The 25,939-nt window shown below is 44.3% G+C and overlaps 2 protein-coding genes, 1 long non-coding RNA gene and 1 pseudogene across 5 annotated transcripts in view; 3 read left to right on the forward strand and 1 right to left on the reverse strand.

Annotated features, from left to right (window-relative positions):
* The window catches only part of LOC128412022 (zinc finger protein 850-like), a 44,894-nt gene extending 36,367 nt beyond the window's left edge, over positions 1–8,527 (forward strand). The window contains exon 2 of the transcript XR_008330016.1: positions 6,985–8,527. The gene's annotated coding sequence lies outside the window, so the exon portion shown is untranslated. The remainder of the gene's footprint in view (positions 1–6,984) is intronic.
* The window catches only part of LOC128412026 (zinc finger protein 420-like), a 342,858-nt gene that overhangs the window by 137,027 nt on the left and 179,892 nt on the right, over positions 1–25,939 (reverse strand). The gene's annotated exons all lie outside the window — the stretch shown is intronic.
* LOC128412189 (zinc finger protein 420-like) overlaps positions 1–25,939 on the forward strand; it is a 215,270-nt pseudogene that overhangs the window by 76,738 nt on the left and 112,593 nt on the right.
* Positions 11,758–18,453, forward strand: LOC128412203 (uncharacterized). Its single transcript, XR_008330037.1, has 3 exons — positions 11,758–11,779; positions 12,057–12,139; positions 18,378–18,453. It is a non-coding gene; the product is annotated as an uncharacterized LOC128412203 (long non-coding RNA).

Consider the following 25,939-nt stretch of genomic DNA (forward strand, 5'->3'; position numbering starts at 1 on the left):
AGCTTCAGTCAGAGAGCCCATCTCTCTTCCCATCAAAGAACCCATACAGGCGAGAAACCCTATCAGTGTGTGGAATGTGGAAAGAGCTTTAGTCGGAGCTACTCTCTCACTTGCCATCAAAGAGTTCATATTGGGGAGACATCCTTCATTATGTAGCTTTAGGAGACAAGGAAATCTGCACTTTTTTAAAATGTGGTGAGAAGAGAGTTACATATGTGTATTTTGTGTTTTTATATTGTGTTTTTGTTTTATGTTGTAACCGTCCTGACGTGGCAACAGAAGTCAATCTTTAGAGGCTGAGGGTTTTTTGCCCCCCCCCCCAATAAAACATTTGAGGGGGCCACCACCCAAGTTAGTAGGCATTGCCATTCTAATGGCCTGCATGCATCATGTGTTTGATTGTGCAAGGCAGACCTTACCTGACCCACCACCAATATTTTATTCAATTCAGCACCACTGGGTCGAGTATTATACAAATTAAATAAAGACATAAATCTCGCTCCTTTGCACATGTTCCAGCTTGTCAATATCCTTATTTATAATCATTTTTAAAATTTATGTCCCTTCGTCTGAAGATTTCACAATATAAACATACAGGATGAAAGCATGGATTTCTCAAAAACAAGTCCAGCCAGAGAAATCTCTCCTCCCCTTTTTTGGATGGAGTTACAAACTTTGTTGATCAGGGAACAGCTGTGGAAATAGTGCATCTTGATTTCAGTAATAATAATAATAATAATAATAAATTTTATTTATATCCCGCCCTCCCCAGCCGAAGCTGGGCTCAGGGCGGCTAACAACAATAAAACAATACAAAAGTACAACACAAACAACACTCTAAAATCATTCATTATAAAATTAATTAATTTGACAAAGTCCCCCATGATCTTTCTGTGAGAAAGCCGGTAAAATGTGGGCTGAATGAGGAAACTGTTAGGTGGATTTGACTGACCGAACCCAAACAGTCCTCCTTCATGGTTCCTCATCATCCTGGGGTGCTGCAGGGTTCTGTCCTGGGCCCGTTGTTGTTCAACGTCTTTATAAATGACTTGGATGAAGAAACTGAGGGGGTGCCCATCACATTTGCAGATGACACCAAATGGGGAGCGGAGGTCAATGTTGCAGAAGGCCGAATCAGATCAAGGGCAGGAATAGTACCACTTTATTCTGCCTTGGTCAGACCCCACCTTGAATACTGTGTTCAGTTCTGGGCACCACAAGTATCTTAAATATTGGTTGCCTGGAGAAATGAAGAAGGTGGGGGAACACAATCCGTATTCCTTTTCTAACATGTGGCCAATGTTTATTGAATACATGTATTGTTAAGACTGTTGTAGGAATCCACCCAGCACTCAGTAATTTTTAATAAACATTAAATGTGGGATGTGTAAGCACTAACCCCCACCCACCCCGATCTCTCAGAGTGAAAATACCTCTGTGGGCGGGATCGGCTAATAGGATAGCTTGAAGAACTGGGTCAATCACTAGCCCTGTATATATATAGAGAGAACCATTGTATATATATATGGATAATCAGTTGTGACGGCAGTGAGACACGCAAGAGTGCAGTTCATTTATAAAGTTGGTTTTATTCCAAGAAAAGAACAGATTACCAGGAGCTCTTCTCCTGCGAGCTGGTCGCCATTACGATGATGACTCACCTAAGTTCTCAGTGTCACGTTTCATCCTACAAATGCAACGTGGGAGGAAACTTCTCTTCGTACTCTCTGACAAATTGTGTCCTTTTTCCTGCAACCCCCCTACGCTCTTGAATACTCGAAGGCTGGCCAGCCATGTCTGAGAGGCTATCTGTGGAGTTTGGCCTTTCACCTACATTCTGGGAGAGTGTTTCCATGATAACCCCCCTCCTCCTGCTCTGGGCCATCTTCCAACCCTGGCAGCTGCTTGGACTCTGACAGAGGTGTTGAAAACAAATGAAATTAGACACAAGTGGGAATTTCCTGAAGGTATTTCCTTCACCTACAAAGATAGAAGAAAGACAGAAGAAAGACTTTTAGATCCCCAGAATTCAGAAAATTTTGACGGAAATACAAAATATACAAAATAGGCTTGGGAGGGGGTACAGCTCAAGAAAGAGAAGAAAGTGAACAAGGACAGGAAAGTCCAGGAGGATAAGAAAAGAAGCAGAGTTTCCCACAACTATATTATTGTACTTAATTGCAGTTCCATATTTGATGTTGATATTTGACTTTGTGTCTAATAAAGATTAATGAATTTGAACATTATATCATGGAACATCAATGGTTTGAACAATAAGGTAAAAAGGAATAAAAGTGAGCGAATCTTAAAAAAGAAAAATTGGGACATCATTGGTCTCCATGAAACACATATAGCTAAGAAACATGACAGAGTTTTGATAGATAAGAAATTAGGAACAGAATACATAGCTTCAGATGTTTCCAAAAAGAGAGGAATAGTTATATATATATATATAAACCAAAAGAGATGCAAAAATACCACTTAAAGATGACGAAGGAAGAATATTAGGAATACAACTGACAAAAGGCAGAGAAAAAATAATTTTGGTGGGGGTATACGCACCAAGTGGAAATAAAACAAACTTCAAAAACAACCTTGAAGATAAGCTATTAGAATACAGTAATGACAGTAATGATCATCATGGGAGACTTCAACAGAGTAACATCCCTGGCTCTAGATAGAACGGAGAGAGACGTAACATCAAGAAAAGGGAAGTTCCCAATAACATTTAATCAATTGGTAGAAGATCTGAACTTAAAAGATGCTTGGAGAGAGAAACAGAGAAGGGACAGACAATATACCTTCTATGCATATGCTAAAAAAATCAGATGCAATCCAGACTTCAAATAATCTAATACCTTTTCGAAGAAAAGTTGAGATCCTCCCGAAAATGATATCAGACCATAATCTGGTAATGATGGAACTAAAATATAATAAAATTAAAAACAGAAGTTGGAGGTTGAGTGGAAGATTTTTAAATGATGAGAAAATATTAGAGATAACCGGATAGTCCTAGAAAGAACAGAGATCTTAGATTTGGAAAGCTACAATAATAGGTTTGGATGACACACCTATTTAGGTTACAATAAGAGCAAAGCCCATACAGATTTCAACAACCATATTATAAGAAATGCCTTGTATAAAGTTTGGATAAAACGCCAGCCGCTCTTGGAACCATTGACACCCTGGCGGCTGTCCCTGCCTGAAGCCCATGCGGTGAAAATTTATAATATACAAATATTAAAAAACGACCAAGGGAGAGTCATACTGGTACAGGTTGCGGTGCAAGGCTAAAAAAAATGATTGATAGAAATTTATGCTCCAAATGAAAAATAAATCAGAATTTTATGAAAAGTTGGAGAATGATTTAATGGAATTTGCAGATCTAGAAATGATTTTGATGGGTGATCTGAACAGAGTGATGTCATTGGAAATGGACAGAACAATTCGGAAAAAGGATACTAAGGAGGGCAGACTTCCAAAAACTTTCTTTGAATTGGTTGACAATTTCAATTTGATAGATATTTGGAGAACCAAACATTGGTTAGATAGAGAATTCACATTTCATTCTGATGTCTACGAAAGCAGTTCAAGAAACCATACGATATGGGTGTCTAAAGAATTAGAATTGAAGGTAAGAAAAATACAGATACAGTGGTAACTCAGGTTAAGTACTTGATTCATTCCTGAGGTTCGTTCTTAACCTGAAACTGTTCTTAACCTGAAGCACCGCTTTAGCTAATGGGGCCTCCTGCTGCTGCCGCGCCACCGGAGCACGATTTCTGTTCTCATCCTGAAGCAAAGTTCTTAACCTGAAGCACTATTTCTGGGTTAGCGGAGTCTGTAACCTGAAGCGTATGTAACCCGAGGTACCACTGTATTGCCAAGAACAATATCAGACCATAACCCTGTTTTTTTAGAAATGCAAAATGAAAATCAGTCTATGGAATACACTGGGATCTCCTTCTGCCCTTCTTTGATAGGGCTTGTGTACATCCATCTCCTCCCTCTGGGGGGCCACTGAGGTTTGCAAACTGGTGGTTCGGGGGGGGGGCAAGCACAAAGGATTGCATCATCTCTCTCTGCTTGGCTCAGAGCCAGCTGCCTCCCGACTTCTGCTGGGTGTTAATGATCACTGCAGCAGGAGCCGAGTGCCTGGCATGGATGAGGCCTCATTCTGGCCTTCTGCTCCACTGAGCTCCTTGGGGGGGGCATAGAATTTCCCCAGAATCACAGACTCATCAGAGGGTTGCCCTACAGGCCTAGACTGGAGCCACTCTGGCCCTCATCCAGCGGGCTTGGGCACGACCCTGCTGACTCGTGCAGAGGTGGCCGCCTTCAACGGGACATTCTGGGATCCAAAGAGAAGCTGGGATCGGCTGCTGGGATCCAGCCTGTCCCACTTTGAACAGGACAGTTGTGGGCTATCCATTCTGGCCCTCTGCTCCCCTGAGCGAATGCAATAGAAGCTGAGGCTCCGGGGTGGATGGTGGGGATAGTAGAGTTGAAAGGGAGCCCCAGGGTTCTGTAGTCTAAGGTTACCAGATTTTTTTTCAAAGAATCCGGGGAGACTTCTTTTTTCTTTTTCTTTTTTGAAAAGGGGGGAGGGAGTTATTTTTAAAAAGTTATTTTAATTTTTTTTCCAGAAGTAGTGTCTTCTCTTCTGTGATCTCCTCTGTCACACGGTCTTCCTCTGGGCCCTGGCCTGCTGTCTTGTAACGCTAGCTGCCGTGGGGTAGGCTCGGGTCTGGACTGGGCTCCGCCACGTGTCCTTGCCCTCCTGGTGCGCTCCTACCGGTCCTTGGTGGTGGCGGCTGTGGCATGGCAAGGTTGGGGCTCCCCTCTTTTTTCTCCTTCCTCTTTCTCTCTCTTCTCCTTCTCCTCTCCTCCTACTCCCTGCCTTGGCTCCGGGGTTTTCCTGGCCCTGGACAGTCGGACTGGTGGCCGGGTGCTCTTGCTCCCGGCTTGATTTGGGTCATGGGGGGAGCAGCAGTTCCCCCAGTTGACCCGCCGTGTGTCCCCGGTTCCCCCTCGGCAGTGGCACCCCCCATTTTGCCTCACTGGAAGTCCCCATATGATGTGTCTTGTGCTGTTGAACCAATCACGCAACATTCATTCCCTACTAATAAATCTACAACACTTAAAATATAAATCCGGGGACATTAAATGAAATCCCGGGACATTCCAGGGATAGATTTTGTCCGGGGACAGTTGCGTGAATCTGGGGACTGTCCCCGGGAAATGGGGACGTCTGTTAACCACACTCTATTCCAACCCCCTGCGTTGCAGGAATCTCAGCTCTGAATGTCAGCTCCCAAGGCCATGGGGGCCCTTGGCTGGGTTTCCCCAGCTACTCTGGGCAGCTCCCAAACAGAACACTCAAAACAGAATAAAACATTGAAAACTTCCCTAAACAGGGCTGCCTTCAGATGTCTTATAAACGTCAGATAGTTGTTTATCTCTTTGACATCTGGTGGGAGGGCGTTCCACAGGGTGGGTGTCCCTACCAAGAAGGCCCTCTGCCTGGTTCCCTGTAACCTCATTCTTACAATGAGGGAACCGCCAGAAGGCCCTCAGAGCAGGAGCTCAGTGTCCAGGCTGAACGATGGGGGTGGAGACGCTCCTTCAGGTATACTGGGCTGTTGAGGGCTTTAAAGGTCAGCACCAACACTTTGAATTGTGCTTGGAAACGTCCTGGGAGCCAATGTAGGTCTTTCAGGACTGGCGTTATATGGTCCTGGCAGCCGCTCCCGGTCACCAGTCTAGCTGCTGGATTCTGGATTAGTTGTAGTTTCTGGGTCACCTTCCAAGGTAGCCCCACGTAGAGTGCATGGCAGTAGTCCCAGCGGGAGATAACTAGAGCATGCACCACTCTGGCGAGACAGTCCGTGGGCAGGGAGGGTCTCAGCCTGCGGACCAAATGGAGCTGGTAGACAGCTGCCCTGGACACAGAATTAACCTTCACCTCCATGGACGGCTGTGAGTCCAAATTGACTACCAGGCTGTGCACCTGGTCTTTTAGGGGCAGTTAACCCATTCAGGACCAGGGAGTCCCCCTACCTGCCCGTCCCCCCAAAAACAGGACTTCTGTCTTGTCGGGATTCAGCCTCAGTCTGTTAGCCACCATCCATAGCGATCCATAGCTGCCATCCATAGATGACGGCATCATGATCCTGGCAGTTTTCTGCTCAATTCCTTTGCTAAGGACCCCTAGCGTGACGTTTGCCTCTTTTGCAGCCGCCACATGCCGGGTCTTGACATCCTGATGCAGACAGAGGCTGGCTAAGATTATGAGATGAAAAATAATTCGTTTTTTTTTTGGGGGGGGGCTCATCTCTGGCCTGGTTTGGCAGGCCCACTTTGGCTAGGGGAATCCTGGACTGGCAATGGCTCTGTCACAGGAACCCCTCCCCCAATCATTCAGTTTGTACAAACTTGACACACACACTCCCACACTACACACGCTACGCTTCTGTTATAAATTCATAGAAAATCAACCATACATTGGATCTGCACCGTTCCACTTTATTTTACTCCATGAAGGAAGGACTACAAAATGGGGAAGGTTTGATACAGGGCAGCCATAATCCCTTGAGCATACCAGCGCATCCACAGGAGCCCTGCCCAGTTGCTATGCCAACCCTGAGGGTCCTAGACAGAAGACCATCAATGTCACAAAGAACTTGCATATGGGAGTGGATTCAGCACCGACTGGAACAAAGGACAATGATCAGCTCTTCCCTCTGGGGGCAGGAAACTGCAAACTCCCCTCTGTCACCTGGAAGGTACTCATGGGGAGGGGGAAAGGGGGAACCAGCCAGGTGACAGGACGCTCAGGTTACCACCACAACCCCTCCCTCAACCCCTCCTTTTTGTGATGTAGTTGTGATGTAGTCTTAGGGGTGTAGTTTGGGATATTAGTAACTAATAAAAGTTGGGGTCTTCTTTTGTTCTGGACTTCCACTTTGCTTCATCTTGTTGCAGGTGGGAGTCCTGTCGCGACGGTATCCAATAAAGGCCAAGCCTACAGGCTGCTGTTTTGCTCCAAGTTATCCTGGTTGGTGTCTTTGTTTTTGTCCAAGGGAGCCCTCGGATTTCTCCGTTAACAGCTCTCAATGGCCAGCAGGCTCAGTGGTTAGAGGCATCCAGATGGGACTCTTGCTGGCCTTCTGCCACTTTGGAACAAGTCTCCACATGAGACAGTTTGGGGGGAGAGAGAGTCAGAGGGGTTGGAGGGAGGGAGAAGGGGCTCTGATCTGAGTGGATCCTCCGCTCTGAGAAGAATATCTATGGAGCCAGAGGAAGGAGCCTCACAGCTGAGATGGGGAGACCATGTTGAGGGTCTGAAGGGAGTATTCAGATGGGAGCGAAGCTGGAGGGAGAAGCTGTGGGAAGACTCTCTTCTTCTTCTGGGGTCTCCTTCCAGTCAGGAGGAGAGAGATCTGCTAGGAAAAGGAGATTCCCAAGTCCGTGGCAAGGGCTGAGAGGATCCCCTGGGTCTGGCATACAAAGGAAAATACCTCAGGGGAACCGAGGAAAAGTGGCCCCTCGCTGAGAAGGAAGCTGGGCTGTGTCAAAAGTACCTCACGGAAAGACCTCTCATAACTAAGGGAGGGGATGAGAGAGAAGCCGCAGAAAGAGAGTTCAGCCTCTCACCATCTATTCTGGAAACCTGAACATCTCCCTGAAGTGCGACAACTGAATTGGAGGGAAGCTGTGCCTGCAGAACCGCATTTAATCCTGAGACATTTAGCTGAAGTAATAAGTTAACTTCTACCTGAAAGAACACACCTCCTGTCTTCACTTTGTTTCACCGTTCACTTTTTTGTGAATAAAACTTTCCTTGTCTCATTATCTCCTGCCAGAGACTCCCTGGATCGCAGTTTCCCCTCACACAAGACGCCTGGATTTAATTTGGGACAATTAGCAGGTAGACTCTGCTGCACAGGGAACACCGGACTAGCAGGACATGCGAAAAGGATCTCCGGGTCTTGGTGGATCCCAAGCTCCACCTGAGTCCAACATGTGATGCAGCAGCAAAGAAGGCAAATGTTCTTCTCGGCTGCATCCACAGAAGTGCATCGTGTCCAGATGGAGGGAAGTCCGAGTCCTGCTCTCTTCTGCCTTGGTCAGAATCCACAGCTGGAATCCTGTGCGAAATTCCGGCTGCCATGATTCCAGTTTCTTAAATTTGGTTTGCTTAGGGAATATCTATCCCTTTTGATCTTGCAGAGCTCTGAAGTAGCCTCAGAAGCTGCCTTCTGCTGAGCCGGACCAAGGGCTCCCTCTAACCCTGTATAGTCCACACTGAATGGCAGCAGCTCCCCCCAGTTTCAGGCAGGGGTCTCATCCAGCCCTTGCGGGAGATGTCAGGGGCTGACCCTGGGACATTCTGCATGCCAAGCAGATGCTCTTGGTTCCCCATATTTCACCAGCCTTTCAACGTTATTCTGTTAGCAACCGTGGAGATTCCACCTGCCTCTTTCCAAAGGAGAAAACTCACCTATTTGAAGAATTTGAGGTGATGCATTATTTGTATACTTTTTGGAGTTCTATGTTTTCAATGTCCCTGAGATCTCTTAATGAAGGGCGGTATATCAATTCAACTAACAACAACAACAATTATTATTATTTATTCATTCTTTTATACCCCGCCCAAGCCACTCTGGGCAGCTTCCAACAAAATATTAATACAATACGCCATCAAATATTAAAACCCCCCCTAAGCATCACAACCATCCATTTTTAGTCCACTGAGTTAGAAATTCAGCATTTCTGGGAGGGGAAATGCCATACTATTGAATGTTTGCATAGCAACACGCTTAAGAAAGTTTTGGTTATTCATGATGAGAATAGGATTTATTTATTTTGAACTTCGCTAGATTCCTCCTCAGCAGCCAGTGTGATTGTTTCAGCAGTGCTGGAACTCAGGACCCGCTGCCTTGAGGGACACCTAAGAGCAGTTGGGCAGGGGAAAGGTCTCCCTTGGGAGGTGGTGGACTCTCCTTCCTTGGAGGTTTCTCAGCAGAGATCGGAGGGCCATCTGCCATGGATGCTTTAGCTGAGATTCCTGCATTGCTGGGGGTTGGACTAGATGACCCTGGGATCCCCTCCTATCTCTCCACTCCTGAATTCTAGGAGGAGCTTCCTTGCCTCCTGCAAAGCCCTTTCCCCTGCAAGCTCTTCCTCTGGTTTCTGGCCAAGGGAGGGAGATGCTCAGAGCCCAACAAGAGCCAAAATCCCCCTGTTATGTACTGAGTTGAATAGGATCCAAAATGCAGCAGTCTGATTGGTCCTAGAACAATGCAGCAGTATGATTGGTTGGCAGGAACCACCCAATCCAGCTTCAGGAAGAAGTGAATCCACAACCTGATTGGCTTACAGTAGAATTCCGGAATTAGCCAATCATGTGCAGCCCATTGTGTAAATAATGTCTATAAAGCAGATACTTTGAGGGGACATTCATTCATTCCTCCTCACCACTATGAGCTGAATAAAGAGCATGAAATCACTTTGCGACTCTGAGTATATTTCACCCCCCAAAAAGCACCCCTTGCCATAGGCGGAACCAGGCGGAAGCTGCCCCCTTAGAGCCATTCAAAATAACAGAAATGAATAGAAATCAGAGTTCTGCCCTGGCCACGTGAGTGTGCAATGCAGGGGGGGGCTGAGCTGGGCGGACTGGCCTTGAAAGGGTTAAATGGAACCGAGCTGCCTTCCTAGAGAGGACAGGAAGCAAGGGGGGCCAGGTCCTCCAGAGCCAAGGCCCCTCCCTCCCCAGTGTCTCTCCTGCAAGGGCTGCCTCGCTGCCCCCTCCTGGGATCTGGTGAGTCTCCTCTCTCTCTGGGATCTGGTGGGGGTCCCAGGGCTGCAGCAGGGGAGGGGGCCTGGTGGGCCTGATCTGCTCCTGCAGGGGGGGACCCCAAGTCAGGGAGGAGAGGGTCCTGCCAGGGAGGGGCCAGGTCTGCAACGCTCTCCTTCCTGGAGATCAGAGGATCCCAAACTCATTTGGCCCTCCGCCCCCCACTTCAGAAAAACAATGACTCCCCCGAAATCTGCTTCTTTAAACAAAGAAGTCCCATTGCACAACAGAGGAAACGTGCAAATGGTTTTCTAATGCTGCATGAGGAGGTGGACTAGCCCCCCCCCAAAAAAAGGTGGGAAAGAGAGGCCAGGGATAAAGAGAGGGATCCCAGCCCGTAGTCTGGCTGCTGCATTGGGGACCAGTTTCCCAGTGTCTCCCAGGGCAGCTCCCCACGGAGGCCACGGCAGCCATCCCCTCGCACCCAGAGCATGGCATCCCAGGACCACATCCTCTCTGCCCCAAAGGGATTGGTGCTGGAAAACCAGCCAGAAATGGGCGCTGCTACTCACTGAGCCTCCACGGACCTTGGCATTAATGGCTGTGTGTGTGTTAAGCTATCTAAGAGAATAATAATAATAAATTGCCCGCCTATATTTCAAGGGAGATGTATTTGGCCCCACCCACTTGGCCCTCAGGGGGTTGACTAGATACATACCTGGCCCTCAGAGCAAAGAAAAAGGGACCCCACCCCAGGAGTCTGTCTTGAGAGCGGCAGAGAGTCCAAGTGCAAGAAAAGGAGACAGAAGCAGGGGAGAAATGTGCCCGGAAGTGGGGGTGGGGGGAGAGCAACTCCTGAGGACCCCCAGGTGAGGACCCCCACTAGAGCCAGGCATCCATTTTCCACAAGATACAAATGACTCCCTTGTCAGTCAGTTCTGACTTCATGCATTGACTGGAAGGCAGGAGAAACCAGGCTGATTCATCTCCCAGAAATCCCTTCAGTTGCCTCCACATTTTGCATTGCAATCTTCCTTCTAGGAGGGCTAGAGGAGTCTTCTTCTGCTTCTGCTTCTCCTCCTCCTCCCCCTCCTCCTCCTCCTCTGTCTTTTCAAAAAGGGCTGCGGTCCAGTCTAGCCCTGGTTCCTAGCAAGACTCATCCATGCTTTTTAAGAGAAGCATTTTCTTCTCCTAACCTACAAATTCTGTAACATAACAATGTTATTTGCTTTGTATGATTTCCAGGACTTCTCATTAAGACGAAGATCAAAGGGTTCCTTCTGATCTCTTAGAAGTTTCCTGAGACCACAGATGGATGATTGAGATTCAGCTGGCCCAGAAGCAGGAAATGCCCATCCCAACCAAACTGGGAGCAGTGGGGGATTCTGGGAAAACTCTGTGCAGAAGATCCTGGGTGAGGAGGACACCCTCCGCTCAGAGGTGCAGAAACGGCAGTTCATTTGGTTCTGCTACCTGCAAGCCAAAGGACCCCGAGAGGTTTGCAGACGACTCCACTACTCCACCAGTGGCTGAAGCCAGAAAGGCACACGAAAGCTGAGATGCTGGACCTGGTGATCTTGGAGCAGTTCCTGGCTGTCCTTCCCCCGGAGATGGAGAGCTGGGTGAGGGACTGTGGAGCGGAGACCAGTTCCCAGGCGGTGGCCCTGGCTGAAGGTTTCCTCCTGAGTCAGGCAGAGGAGAGAAAGCAGGTGAGAGAGACTTTCCTCTGGATACTCCCAAGGGGCTCCAAACAGGACAGAGAACATCCCATAATGCTCTACTGATGGCCCATCCTTTTTCTGGGAAAGCATCCATGGAATGAGATCTAACACCCTGAATGTTTTTGTCTTTGTCATTCTCTTTCTTATCGTTCTCCCTTTTCTCTGTTTGGAATCCTTGTTTCTTTATCAGGAGGAATGGACCTGGATTCCTGTGAGGCAGAGAGGCCTCTGTTGGACACCAGAGAGAGGCCACTGGGTAAGGAGGAAGGTGGTTTTTCATTCTGTTGCTTTCCCAACTAATCTGTGGGTTCTTTTCATCTTGGTTTTTTTTTGGGGGGGCACAGTTGGGACCAAGGGTCCAGAGGAAGGGAGAAGTACTTTTGCACAACTAGCATATGAAATGGGCACAAACGTCTAACTGCACTCAGCAGGAAAGGGTTTCTCAAAGGCCCATCTGTAGTTAGAGATGCCCTGCTTCACCTGTGAGAGAAGCAGGCACTCCTGGCATCCTGCTTACCTTTTTTCTATTTCAGGAGACAGAATGATGCCGGCAAAACCTCCTGATGCACCTTTTCATGGGGGCAGAAGGGAAGCAGCGGCTGTGGAACCAGATCAGGTCGGGGGAAGCTGCCTTGTGGGGACAGAGGCCGAGGGATGGAGCAATGTCATGGACTGGTTGGGCACAGAGGAATGGTGGGAGGAAGCAGCCGGGGAACCAGGAAGGGAAAACGGTTCAGAGCCCAGGGAGTGGAGGTGGAGGAAGGATGAGGGAGAAGCCTGGGAAGAGGAGGTGTCAGAAACTGAAGGGGTAACAGGGCTTCGTGAGCTGGGAGACTCTGTGGCAGAATGCAGTGCAGAATCAGAGGCAGAAGAGGAAGGAGGCAAGTGGGAGAGGAAGGTTGAGAGGCAGAGGTGAGTCAGGAGAAGGAGGAGCCACCGGGGGCTCCCTCTCCTTCTGCCAGAATCCACCCTCCCTGCTTGTCTCTCAGAGCCAGGAGACATCTGACAATGGAGGAGCAAAGGCAGGCTGCACACTGGCGCACTGTTCAATCGCTTGCCAGAAACCCCAGAGAGGAGGGGACTTGGAAAGCTGTGGGGAGCTGGGGGCCTTCTCTTTTGGCAGCTGATTTAATGGAGGAAGACCCTGTCATGGAATTCTACTCAGTATTGATCCAGGCAGAACTCCAATGTATAGTTACCAGAGTGAAAATGTAAAGACGTTGCAGGATTCCCCAAAATAGACCAGAGGCAATTGTATTTCATCCAGCAGAGCTTTACTGCTACTGAAGACAAATGAGGATACTGGTCACAAATCCAAAATGTACAGGATTGGCCCTGTCCATAAGAAATCCAGTTGCAGCAGACTTAACTGAAATTTCCCACAGCTTGTAAGTCTTAACCTTAACATGCAGCATACTTTGTACAGAACACCAGAGAGAAGAGAGAGAGAGAAAGTGAAACCCAGGCTCCTTCTGTCCTCTTCTTATGGTCAGCATGACCTTGACAAAAGAGATGACAGAACCACTTTAACCCAGCTGTACTCAGCTTCTCTGAAGGAATAACCCAAACATCAGGAAACGTCTGCTTGTTTCTTTTATTCAGAGAAGCTTCCAGAACCCTCTTGAACTAATAAGAATAGAATAGACAATATCAGATCCATACTTTCTGCACTAAGAAATGCAAACTGACAGACCCTCAGGGAATGAGCTGCTCTTCTCATTAAGCCTAAAACTCCAGCTGTGAACTGTGGGATTTCCTGCCCAGATAACTCTATGACTCCAGCCTTCTGAATGTTGCCTGTAGGATTCATCTGTAGTTGCAGTTTTCATGGAATCCAGGAGTTGAAAGGGACCCCAAGGGTCATCATGTCCAACCCCCTGCATTGCAGGAATCTCAGCTAGATCATCTGTCCCCCATTCCACCCCCTCTCCATGCCCCCTTGAACCCCTGGAATTTGGCTCTAGGGCACTGGGAAGGATCCTCTTCAGAACAGGACATGAGGAGAGGAGAAGGGGATCCTTCCATCTGGGAAACTGGAATCCCTGCGTAGGCAGAATGACTTGAAAACCACAAGGAAGAGAACCACCTATTTGCACAAAGACGAATACCCATAATTAAAAGCAGAATAAAATAATTCAATTAAAATGTCAAAATAGGCATCCAGAATTAAAATGTGCAGCAAAGCAATCCTATCGAAACAACGCAGCAATTAAGAGGAAGGAAGGAGACAGAGCATTGTGTAGCAGATCATATTTCTGCTGTCTCAGAGGAGGACATTTCCCTTTTTCTTTTAGGGCCCAGTGTGCTTTGAAGATGTCGCTGTTCGTTTCACGGACGAGGAGTGGGCGTTGCTGGATCCTGACCAGAGAGCTCTGCATAAGGACGTCATGGAGGAGAATCGTGGGATCGTGGCCTCTCTTGGTAAGGCTCCCTGTGGGATCGTCCTATCTGCCTGGAAATTCAAAAAACACCTCTATGTGACAAACCTCATACATTTCCACAGAGCTCAGCAGCACCCCCTACAACACCTGGGAACCTAACACCCCCACAAGAAACCTTGAACAGCAAATTCCAGTTTTTTCTGTGAACCATCTTCCTCCAGTTCTGCCTTTTTATACCATGATTCGGCTGGTCTGAACTGCCCAGGCATCTTAAATGTCAGCTTCAGAGTTGTTAGGAAAGATAAATAGTTTCTGTCAGGTTTTCTGTTTTTGTCTTCTTGGGTTGACCAAAGAGACGCCTCACATTGGCGATGGAGGGGATGCCATGACTGGGCCAAACAAAATCCATCCCAGAGAAAAGCCAGGCTTATTGAATCTCAGGTAGCAGCACCAGTGATGATAATAATAGTAATAATTTTTATTTATACCCCTTCCATCTCGCTGGGTTGCCCCAACCACTCTAGGCAGCTTCCAACACACATATAAACATGAAACATTAATAATAACAATCTGATCTCATATAAAAAGTAGATTACCTTTAAAATGAGCAACTTACACTAGTGGCCAAAATTATGGAAACCTTTTGGGGAAAGTGTATTTCCAAGGTTTTGAGGCTCAAGACACCACTTCTGGGGGATTAAGACCAAAAAATTATATAGCATTGGAAAGATAATTTAATGAAGAATGTAATGCAATAATATTTATTAGAACAGCAGTCATGAAGAAGAAATGTGAAAGAAAAAAGGAGATCTACAGAAATTCTCACCATGTCAATATTTACTTTGGTAACCGTTAGCTTTATTTACTGCCTTACAACGCCTTCCCATGGAGTGAATCAAGTTTTCTTTTTTTGTTCTGCAGCTGTAATAGTGTGAAGCCAAGATTCAATTATTGCCTCTATTAATTGATCTTTACAGTGGTACCTCGGGTTCCAAACAGCTTAGTTCACGATCTTTTGGGGTTACGTACACTTGGGCTCCATGATCACTGCAGATGGTGACAGCAGTCACAAAATTAAAAGATGCCTGCTTCTTGGGAGAAAAGTAATGACAAACTTAGATAGCATCTTAAAAAGCAGAGACATCACCTTGCCAACAAAGGTCCGTATAGTAAAAGCTATGGTTTTCCCAGTAGTGATGTATGGAAGTGAGAGCTGGACCATAAAGAAGGCTGATCGCCAAAGAATGGATGCTTTTGAATTCTGGTGCTGGAGGAGACTCTGGAGAGTCCCATGGACTGCAAGATCAAACCTATTCATTCTTAAGGAAATCAGCCCTGAGTGTTCACTGGAAGGACAGATCCTGAAGCTGAGGCTCCAATGACCTCATGAGAAGAGAAGACTCCCTGGAAAAGACCCTGATGTTGGGAAAGATGGAGGACACAAGGAGAAGGGGACGACGGAGGACGAGATGGTTGGATGGTGTTCTCGAAGCTACCAGCATGAGTTTGACCAAACTGCGGGGGGCAGTGGAAGACAGGAGTGCCTGGCGTGCTCTGGTCCAGGGGGTCACGAAAAGTCGGACACGACTAAACGACTAAACAACAACAACAAAACTTCAAAACCAGAATGAAAATTAAAAGCAGCACCGTTTGTGCTTGCAAATCTAAGGACTCTTGAGTTATTGAATCATAGAATTGCAGAGTTGGAAAAGGGTCTGTGAAATGAAGAAGGTGGAGTCTCCTGCTTTGGAGGTCTTTAAGCAGAGGCTTGACAACCATGAGTGCTCTGATGGTGTTTCCTGCTTGGCAGGGGGTTGGACTCGATGGCCCTTGTGGTCTATTCCAACTCTATGATTCTATGATTCTATGAAATATTGCTCAGGGTAAAGGTCCTGCAGGCTTCCGGTGCGCATGCTGCTTTCCCCGGACCTCTGAGCACAGCAGAGTAAACACAGCAGAGTAAACACAGCGTTTAGCCTTCTGCCCTCTGTGCTTGCATTAAGTGTGCATAAATCAAGAGTCCAGTCAGCTCCTCTAATCTAGAAGGGTTTATTTTACAGCAGTTTAAATCATTCTGTATCAGGCAGAAAAAGCATCTCTGCACCGGACAAAAATGAAAGCAGAATAACAGAACAAAGAAACAGATCCCGGATGTATACGTAGGATTTCTCCGCCCCCTCAGAAGGCAGGGCGAAAGAACTGAGCTGTTTAACCCTGCAAGCTCAGGTTCTCCTCACAGGGTCATCTAGTCCAACCCCCTGGAATGCAATCTCAACTAATTGATACCGGATGCAGATGCTGTTTGTGTCTCCGTTACGGAAAGTAGTGTTGTTTTCAGTTAAGTTTTTCCTGCTGACAAGATTCTGAGGTTATTATTCAATTTTATTTTCCAAATTTGTCAGTCACTTCCCCAGGGTAACCCAAAGCAATGTGCAGCCAAACCTTTCTGCCACGGCTGGCCCACGTACAGTCTGGGTTCTCCACCCTTTTCTGGTACCTCCTGGTACTCCTCAAATGAGAAGATAGAAGGATAGAACTTTCTTCATGTATGCAACAACAGCAGCAAGAATACTTATAGCAAAGTATTGGAAGACACAAGATTTACCCACCCTGGAAGAGTGGCAGATGAAGGTGATGGACTATATGGAATTGGCGGAAATGACTGGCAGAATCTGAGACCTGGGAGAAGAGTTGGTGGAAGAAGATTGGAAGAAATTTAAAGACTATCTGCAGAAACACTGTAAAATTGATGAATGTTAAAATGATGTTGGATTGAAAATAAGTGGTATTAGCAACAAAGTTATTAAGAATATGCAAAAATGGATTGATAATGGATGAAAATATAGAGTTATAATATGTTAAGATATAGAGTTAAGATAAATGAAAGAGGGTAAGGATTTGTTGATTTGATTATGTAAATGGGAATACAAAAAGGGGAGGTGTGAGGAGGTCAAGGAAACAAGCTAATGAGTTTAAAGATATAAAAAATGGATTTGTTTTTAATCTTTTCTTACATATTCGTTTTTTGCATTTTGTATTTTTATTTCTCTTTTTTCTTTTTTTTCTTTTATGTATTTTTGTATGTTTTTCTTTTATTTTTCTCTTTTTCTCTTTTTATTTTGTAAACCTTTGTTTTTTGTAAAATCTCAATAAATATTTTATAAAAAAAAAAAAACCGAGAAGATAGAAAGTTGCTTGACGTAGCAGCTTTCCTCCATCAGCGTTCCCAGCAAGCAATGTTGGAATGCCCAAATGTGGAAACTCTCTTTTTGGGCAGAGATCTGTGTCTTGCCCAACAAGCTCCATCTTAGCAGTGTGGAACTTCTTCTCCACTTCCAGAGGGAAGTAACTACTACTCACTGTCAGGCTGGTTAACTCGTGTTCTCATTATGTGTTTTTATGTTGAGAACCGCTGTGTGAGATTGGGATGAAGAGAGTGATATACAATTTTTTATACAGTGGTATACATTGATTATTCCTTTCATTTTATGGACCAATGGTCTTGTTAGATAGTAAAAATTCATGTTAAATAAATGTTTTAGGGGTTGTTTTTAAAAGTGGAATGGATTAATCCGTTTTGCTTTACTTTCTATGGGAAAGAATGCCTTGGTTTAAGAATGCTTTGGTTTAAGAATGCACTACTGGAACGGAATAAGTTCATAAACCAAGGTACCACTGTATTGCTGGGTTGCTTAAAAGATTCTTTTGTCGGCTCCATAGATTTTCAATTTGGTTAAGGTCTGGGCTATTCCCAGGCCATTCCAGCAGTGGAATATGGTTATATTGAAACCACCTTTTGCACAAAGGAGCAACATGACATGAAGCTGAATCCTGCTGAAATATAAAATAAATAAATAAAAATGCTTCAGTATCTGGGAAAAGATCACATGCGGAAGGCTTCAGTTTGGGCTCAAGTGTTTGTTTTATGTATTTGGGGATTTTACATTCCCATTAATGAAGCACTAATAGGGTGCTTCACAGTAGGTGTAATGCAAGTGGGATGTAAATCTTCTCCAATTCTTCTCACATATTTTTCTTTTATTCTATTACGGTATGTTCTTCAAACTCATGAAACGAAAGAAGACCAACCAACTTGATAGCAATCACATAACAATATGACAAAAGTCAACCTTCCTTTTTCTAGTTATTTGGCTATAACATTTGATAGAATACAGGTAATTACATTCTTGATTAAATTATCTTTCCATTGATACATAACTTTATGATATTACTCAAAAAAAGCAGGGTTATAAGCCATCAAACCTCTGAAATATACTTTTTTTCCACAAAAGGCCTCCGCAATTTTACCACTACTGTATATCAAACAAAGCAACATTCAGCAACCCATCAGAATCTAATAACAAATACATTGGTTAATGTCGAACCGCAAAGGTAATGAACACACACCCAACTCCCTTCAGTTCTTCTTCATTTGTTCCTGAGGCTCTAATCCCTTTTTTGTCTCCATTGCAGATTGTGATGAATTGGAAATCGAGAACAAGGATGAACACGGCAAAATCCCCAGAGAGGAGAAGCCATGCAAAAATTTGGTGTGTGGAGAGAGCTGCAGTCAGAGCTCCCATTCCACTTCCCAACAAATAAATCTCATTGGGAAGAAACCCTATCAGTGTGGGGAATGTGGAAAGAGCTTCAGTCAGAACTCCAATCTCACTAAGCATCAGAAAATTCATACAGGGGAGAAACCCTATCAGTGTGGGGAATGTGGAAAGAGATTCAGTTGGAGCTACAATCTCACTAAGCATCAGAGAAGTCATACAGGAGAGAAACCAGTTACAGATAGGTAGCCGTGTTGGTCTGCCATAGTCAAAACAAAAAAAATTTTTTCCTTCCAGTAGCACCTTAAAGACCAACTAAGTTAGTTCTTGGTATGAGCTTTCGTGTGCATGCACACTTGGTATCTGAAGAAGTGTGCATGCACACGAAAGCTCATACCAAGAACTAACTTAGTTGGTCTTTAAGGTGCTACTGGAAGGAAAAAAATTTTTTTGTTTAGGAGAGAAACCCTATCAGTGCGTGGAATGTGGAAAGAGCTTCAGTCAGAGCTCCTCTCTCACTTCCCATCACAGAATTCATACAAGGGAGAAACCCTATCAGTGCATGGAATGTGGAAAGAGCTTCAGGAAGAACGCCCATCTCACTTCTCATCAGAGAATTCATACAGGGGAGAAACCCTATTGGTGTGGGGAATGTGGAAAGAGATTCAGTTGGAGCTCCGGTCTCACTTCCCATGAGAGAATTCATACAGGGGGGAAACCCTATCAGTGCGTGGAATGTGGAAAGAGCTTCAGTCACAGCTCTGATGTCACTAAGCATCAGAGAAGTCATACAGGGGAGAAACCCTATCAGTGCGTGGAATGTGGAAAGAGCTGCAGTACGAGCTCCGATCTGACTTCCCATCAAAAAATTCATACAGGAGAGAAACCTTATTGGTGTGTGGAATGTGGAAAGAGCTTCAGGCAGAGTTCCTCTCTAACTTCCCATCAAAGAATCCACACAGGAGAGAAACGCTATCAGTGCCTGGAATGCGGAAAGAGCTTCAGGCAGAGCTCCCATCTCACTAAGCATCAGAGAATTCATACATGGGAGAAACCCTATCAGTGCGTGGAATGTGGAAAGAACTTCAGGCAGAGTTCCACTCTAGCTTCCCATCAAAGAATCCACACAGGAGGGAAACCATATCAGTGTGTGGAATGTGGAAAGAGCTTCAGGAAGAGCTCCCATCTCACTAAGCACCACAGAATTCATACAGGGGAGTCAACTCTCTAAAGCTGTCGCCATGAGCAGAGGACACCTGTTTTTTAAGATGAAATTTGGACTTAATTAACAGGTGTGCTTTGAACTAGGGGAGATAAAATTATCTACTAATTGAATCAGCCAAGTTTTTGATCTAGAGAAGGACTTTCATTGTAATTGGATCGGTATGTTGGGGGAGGCGAGCCTCGATTATTTTCTTTTGATATATTTTGCATTTGCTGTTTTACTCGACAAATCTCCTCCAAAAGGTTAAGTTTTTGAAATATGCAAGCGGGATTTAAAGAGTACTTTGTTACTTCAAATCAAATCAAATTTTATTAAACGGTCACAGACCAGATTAACTCGTACAGCTAGTCAGCAAAGCATAACACCGGAAAAAACAAAGGACAATTTCAATACAGATTAGGCCATGACAGCAATTTAAAATTAGACAGCATAAATAAAATTAAGTATTTGCCTTCGCCTGCATATTGGCATTGGAAAGCTCTTGTTTCCTGCGCCTAATAGCGGCTACACAGAATTTGGCAACATTGATCGTAATTTCAGGAACCTTATCTTCTACCAAGTCTCTCATACGTTGGAGTTCTGGTTCATTTTTAAGCTTTTGTAGAACTTGGGCAATAAAGGTCAGGCGTAGATCCTCGTAGTAACTACAGTGCAGCAATATATGCAGACTTGTTTCCACTTCCGATGAGCCACATGGGCAAACACGTGACTCATATGGTTTGCCCTCATATCTGCCTAGCAGCAGGGCAGAGGGCAGAACGTTAAATCTGGCCAGGGTAAAGGAGTGTCTGTACTTAGGTATTTGTAAGTCAGCCAGATAATTTGCGGGTGAAAACCCTCTCCCAAAGTCTCTAATTGTGGCATGTTTATCCATTTTGCCCATATGACATTGCAGCTCTATGTCCCTAATGCATTGACGCACTTGACTTCTGGCTCTCTCATATCCTGCCGCTATCAAGATCTGCGGGGAGAATCCCAAGCTTCTTATCTTTTCAAACAGGGAAGCTTTCCAGGTAGAATGAAAGGTGTCTAAGAGTGTTAAAGGAGCCAAACCGGCCGGGGAAAAAATAAGTTTTAACCAGTAGTGTATCTTTAGAATCCACAACCGCGTGTTAACGGGTGGTTGTCCAACTTCTAAGCGGACAGCTATATTAGATACACAGGGGGGGATCCCCAATAAACACCGATAGAATTTTGTTTGAAATGCCTCCATAGGCGCAAAATTTTTAAAACTGCAAAACTGGGATCCATAAGTGAGTTGTGGGAGTATTTTTGCAGCAAAAACCTGGGAGGCCGCCAGAACGTATTTACCCCCTTTCCCGTGAAAAAATCTTGTAAGGGCTTTATTGGCCCTTCCTGCGTTGGCAATGGCGTTTTTCATCTGTTGGTGCCACGAGACCCTTTCCTGAAAAGTTATTCCCAGGTATTTGAAAGTTGCTACCTGGTCAATAGGTTGACCATTAATTCTCCATTTGTGTTTCCTTCTTCTTTTTTAAAACACCATAATTTTAGATTTGCTGTAATTTATTGATAGTTGTTCCGCTTGACAATAGTCAGCAAGTGATCTCAAAAGCTTCCTCAAGCCAACGCAGGAAAAGGAGAGTAGGACTGCGTCGTCCACATACAGAAGCACCGGGAGGGGCATACCTGCCAGATTAGGAGGGTGGGCATTTTCTTTCGCCATATTTACTGCTAGAGAGTTGATATAAAAATTAAATAACGTTGGCGCGAGGACACATCCTTGTTTAACCCCATAGTGCGTTTGAATTTCTTTAGTTAGATGGCCTGACCGATCGCATCTTACCCTCACCCTGGTGTTTTCGTATAGACCACGGATAAGGCGTAATAAGCGTTTATCTATGTTTGTAGCGCTAAGCTTTTCCCAGAGTCTGTCCCTTGGTATTAGATCAAAAGCCGATTTAAAATCCACAAAAGCTGCATATAAAGACCCCCCTTTTCTAGAGTATTTGTCTGCCAGGTGTTGAAGGATAAGGGCCTGGTCTATAGTTGAACGCTTTGCTCTAAACCCAGCTTGAGCTTCTGATAGAATATGCTCTCTTTCCATCCACTCCACTAATTTATCACATAAATGAGCAGCGTACAGTTTGCTAATAATACTTAATAGACTGATTGGTCTGTAGTTAGCTGGCTCAGTTCTGTTTCCTTTCTTGAATATTGGAATGATGATGGCTAAACCCCAGTCCTCGGGGATAATAGCCGTTTGATTTATACTAGTGAACAAGGCGGCTAGCACAGGGGCCCACCATTCAACATTTGCCTTAAGAATTTCTGGTGGGATATTGTCAGCACCCGGGGCTTTCCCTGATTTAAGAGATTGAATAAGGCCAGTAATTTCTTCTGTGGTTACAGGGGGCCATTCCTTGCCAAATTCACTTGAAGCAGGAAGCAGAACTGGGACCAGTTGATTTGATGAATATAATGAGAGGAAATAGGCCTCCCATGCTCCAACAGGTATAGAGTATTCGATTTCAATCGGGGAGTCTCTCCAGCTTTTTGCAATTGTTTTCCAAAACGTGGCAGAATCTTTCCTTTGGGAGGCCTCCACTAGGCACTGCCATTCCTCCCTTTGTGCCTGGAGCTTTTTCTTATTAATCAAAGCTTTATAACTGCGTTTTAACTCAAACCAGTCTAATGGAAGCGAAGGTAAGTTCGCTGATCTATAGTTCCTATACTTATCCAGCATGAGGCGTTTCATAGCCATGCATTCTTGGTCAAACCAAGGTTTGGATTTATTAGAGTGTAGAGATTGCCGTGGCGTTTTTTTGTTGGTCAGATAAGGTTGTAGAGACGAAATCAGTTCCCGGAACATGTCTAATCTAGCCTCAGGAGTTGGGGAATTAACGAGGTTCTCCTTTCTAGCAAGAAAAGTATCTGAGTGAAGTCTTTCCGATATTTCATCACTCAATTTGCTGGACCATTTAATACGTGAGTATCTTATCTCCATGTTTTCGAAACATGGGGCTACAAGTTTATCAGAGCAAAATAAATCTTTTCTTACATCCAGTATTAAACAAAGCGGTAGATGGTCGCTGTAAGCCCTCTCCACCACTTTACATTCCCGTGCTCTGCTCAAAAGGTTAGATGACACCAGGACGTAATTGTTATTGTTATGGTTTAACTTTGAAATAGACTGTCTGAAATTTTGACTATGATTCTGGCAACGACCCTCAATGGAATGATAAAAAGAATTCTTGACCGCAGTTATTGTGTTTTCGCTGAGGCGTCAACTTGTTAGTAGCTGGAATGAGATCACAGAAGGGAATTTTGGATATCTGCCCGGGGCTAATGGCAGAAGGCTAAACCTCCCTTTGTCTTGGATGTGACGCACTGAGATTTGCCCTTGTGTGCAGAACCGGAAAGTGACATTGCTGAGGACTTTGGAAAACAACGGGGGAAAGAATAAAATATTTCATACAGAATTATAAAGGACTGACCCGCTTGCTGAATTAATGGAGGGATTATTTGAATACGAGCGAAAGTTGAATGGGCCTGTGCCTGTTAAAATAATAAAAAAAAACATAAATGAAGGATTAACATCAGAAATGATTTCTTTGGACTAATAAAGAAATGCAGTATGACATCATTCCCCAAAATTCAGAGCATGGGAAGTCACCCAAAGGATATATACGGTAATTTGGCATTGAAGAATTGGCTCTTTTGATTGTATTATAACTTAGAATGTTTTATTTATTTATTAATTTCTTTTTATTGAATTTCACTTAAATAACCAAAAGAAAAAACAAAACGTTTCAGAAAAAAAGAAAAAAGAAGAAGAAGAAATATCCATACATAACACAGAAATAACATCAATTTCCTTTACAGTTCTGTGTCTTATTCCTTGAATCTTTATATCTTTAGATATTTAGATCTTTCCTCTACACACCTATTGACCTCCTTCCCTCCTGATTTCGGGCTTCTTAATGAAAATTTTTCTTTTTTCTGCAGCTAATAATTATTAATGGTTTACGCATCGTAAGGTTTATATCAGACCTGCTGTAGTTTTTAAGTTTCTATATGGCTTGAAAACCCTTTATGTACCTTTTCTTTATTTAGCCACAAGTAGGCGTGCCAACCGAACCTATTGTTAAAACCCTCTAGGTCTAACAGGTCAGTGTTTTCCAAATTGATCCAATCTTTGATCCAGCAAAGGCAGGAGGCCTTGAAGTATAGTTTCAGATTTGGCACCGAGAATCCCCCTCTTTCTTTTCGATCTGTGAGTAATTTGAATCTAATTCTCGGTCTTTTCCCTTGCCATATAAATTTCAAAAGGGTTTTCTGCCAATCCTTAAACATTGTGGAACCTCTAATCACTGGAATGTTCTGGAACAAAAATAACATTTTTGGGAGTATGTTCATTTTTATTGCCGCCATCCTTCCCGACCACGAAAGTTTCACTCTGTTCCATGTATCTAGATCTTTTTTAATTTCCTTCCATGTTGTCAAATAGTTGTCCTGAATTAAATTTATATTTTTTGTAGTTAGCCAAATTCCCAGATATTTTATTTTTTTGGCCACCTTAATTCCATTCTGTATCTCTAATTTTTCTCTTTCATCCTTTCCCAGATTTTTAGTCAGCAGTTTTGTCTTTAATTTATTCAATTTAAAACCGGATAGTTTGCCATATTCTTCTAATATTTCCAGAGCCTTACTGACACTTTTTTGTGGTTCTTCTAGGGATAGCATCAAATCGTCTGCGTACGCTTTTAGTTTGTATTCTTTCGTTCCTACTTTGATCCCTCGAATCTCTGGTGTTGCCCTTATTTTGTTCGTAATTACCTCTAATACCATAATGAATAAAAGCGGGGATAGAGGGCAACCCTGTCTTGTTCCTTTTTCAATTTTGAATGAGTTTGTTAAATTGTTGTTTATAATCAATTTAGCAGACTGATTTGAATAAATTGCTTTTATTCCATAAATTCACCCTCTAGCCCTGCTTTCTCCATGCTTTTTAGTAGGAACGGCCATGAAACATTGTCAAATGCCTTCTCCGCATTGATGAAAATCAGCGCCGCAGGTACTTCATTCTTACACTCCAGATATTCAATGATATTTATGGTATGCCTTACATTGCCTTACATTGTCTTTGAGTAACCTATTTGGGAGGAATCCTGCTTGAACCTTATGAATTAGATTTACTAGACATTTTTTAAGTCTGCTTGCCATTACCTCTGTGAAGATTTTGTAAACGTTATTTAATAATGATATGGGCCTATAGTATTTAATATTGGAAGAGATATAAATAAGGAAATTAATGTGGACGCCCACAATAAGGACCAGACTTCCTATAATTTGAACCCTATACAAGAACAAAACCCAGCGACCTGTCGGCCACGTTACCTTCAGAAAATGGCTGAGATTAACCTACCTCCAATCAAGGAAGCCCAGCACACTGAAGAGAACACTACACCACCTCCAACAAGGAGAACCATCCCCAAGGTGAACTCACCTGGCTCTTGGGACAAGCTGAGGTACCTAGACGAGGCAGAATTAGGCCATAATCAGGTACTTACGGAAAGAGATAACACACTTCAAAGGCCCGGTGATCACTAATGTCAGTATTCAACACTTAACAGCCGAAACTATAGAACACTTGGCTAGTTTGCCATGTATGGAGAGTAATGGGCCGGCTCATAAAAGAGTAATCCCTAAAAGCACCTTGGGAAATAATTGACAAAGATCAGACCTGAGGCAAACATCAGCCGGCTCCCTATCTCCGCGGAAATTCGACATCATTAGGTATAAACAGACCCAATCCTCACTCACAAATCAAGAAAAAGCAGTTCCTTCCTTTAAAGACACATCCAATCCATCCCAGAGCCTTACAATTGTCTCCTGGAATGTTAACGGCTGGGCGACAAAGCAAATGGATCCTGAGGCAATAAACTTCATCTCTTCTTTTGACATTGTGTGCCTTCAAGAGACCTGGTCCCAACAAAGTATCGCTCTCCCTAATTATTGCTCCTTTAGCTCCTGTGCTCGTAAACTAACCAACAGGGGTCGCCCCCAAGCTGGCCTCGCCTGTCTTATTTCAACCAACCTATCCCTCACTATTTGCGAGGAAATTAAATCTTCCCCTTACTTTCTCACTATAAAGATCCATCTTTCAAAGACCAAAAGCCCATGGTTGATAACTACAGTATATCTGCCCCCAGTAATCAATGATTTCGACCGCAATGAAAGGTGGTCTGAACTTTCATCTTGGCTCCATGACCTTCAAATAACTAACCCTGGAC

This window comes from Podarcis raffonei, chromosome 4 (genome assembly GCF_027172205.1).
Source record: "Podarcis raffonei isolate rPodRaf1 chromosome 4, rPodRaf1.pri, whole genome shotgun sequence".
Classification (NCBI taxonomy): Eukaryota; Metazoa; Chordata; class Lepidosauria; order Squamata; family Lacertidae; genus Podarcis; species Podarcis raffonei.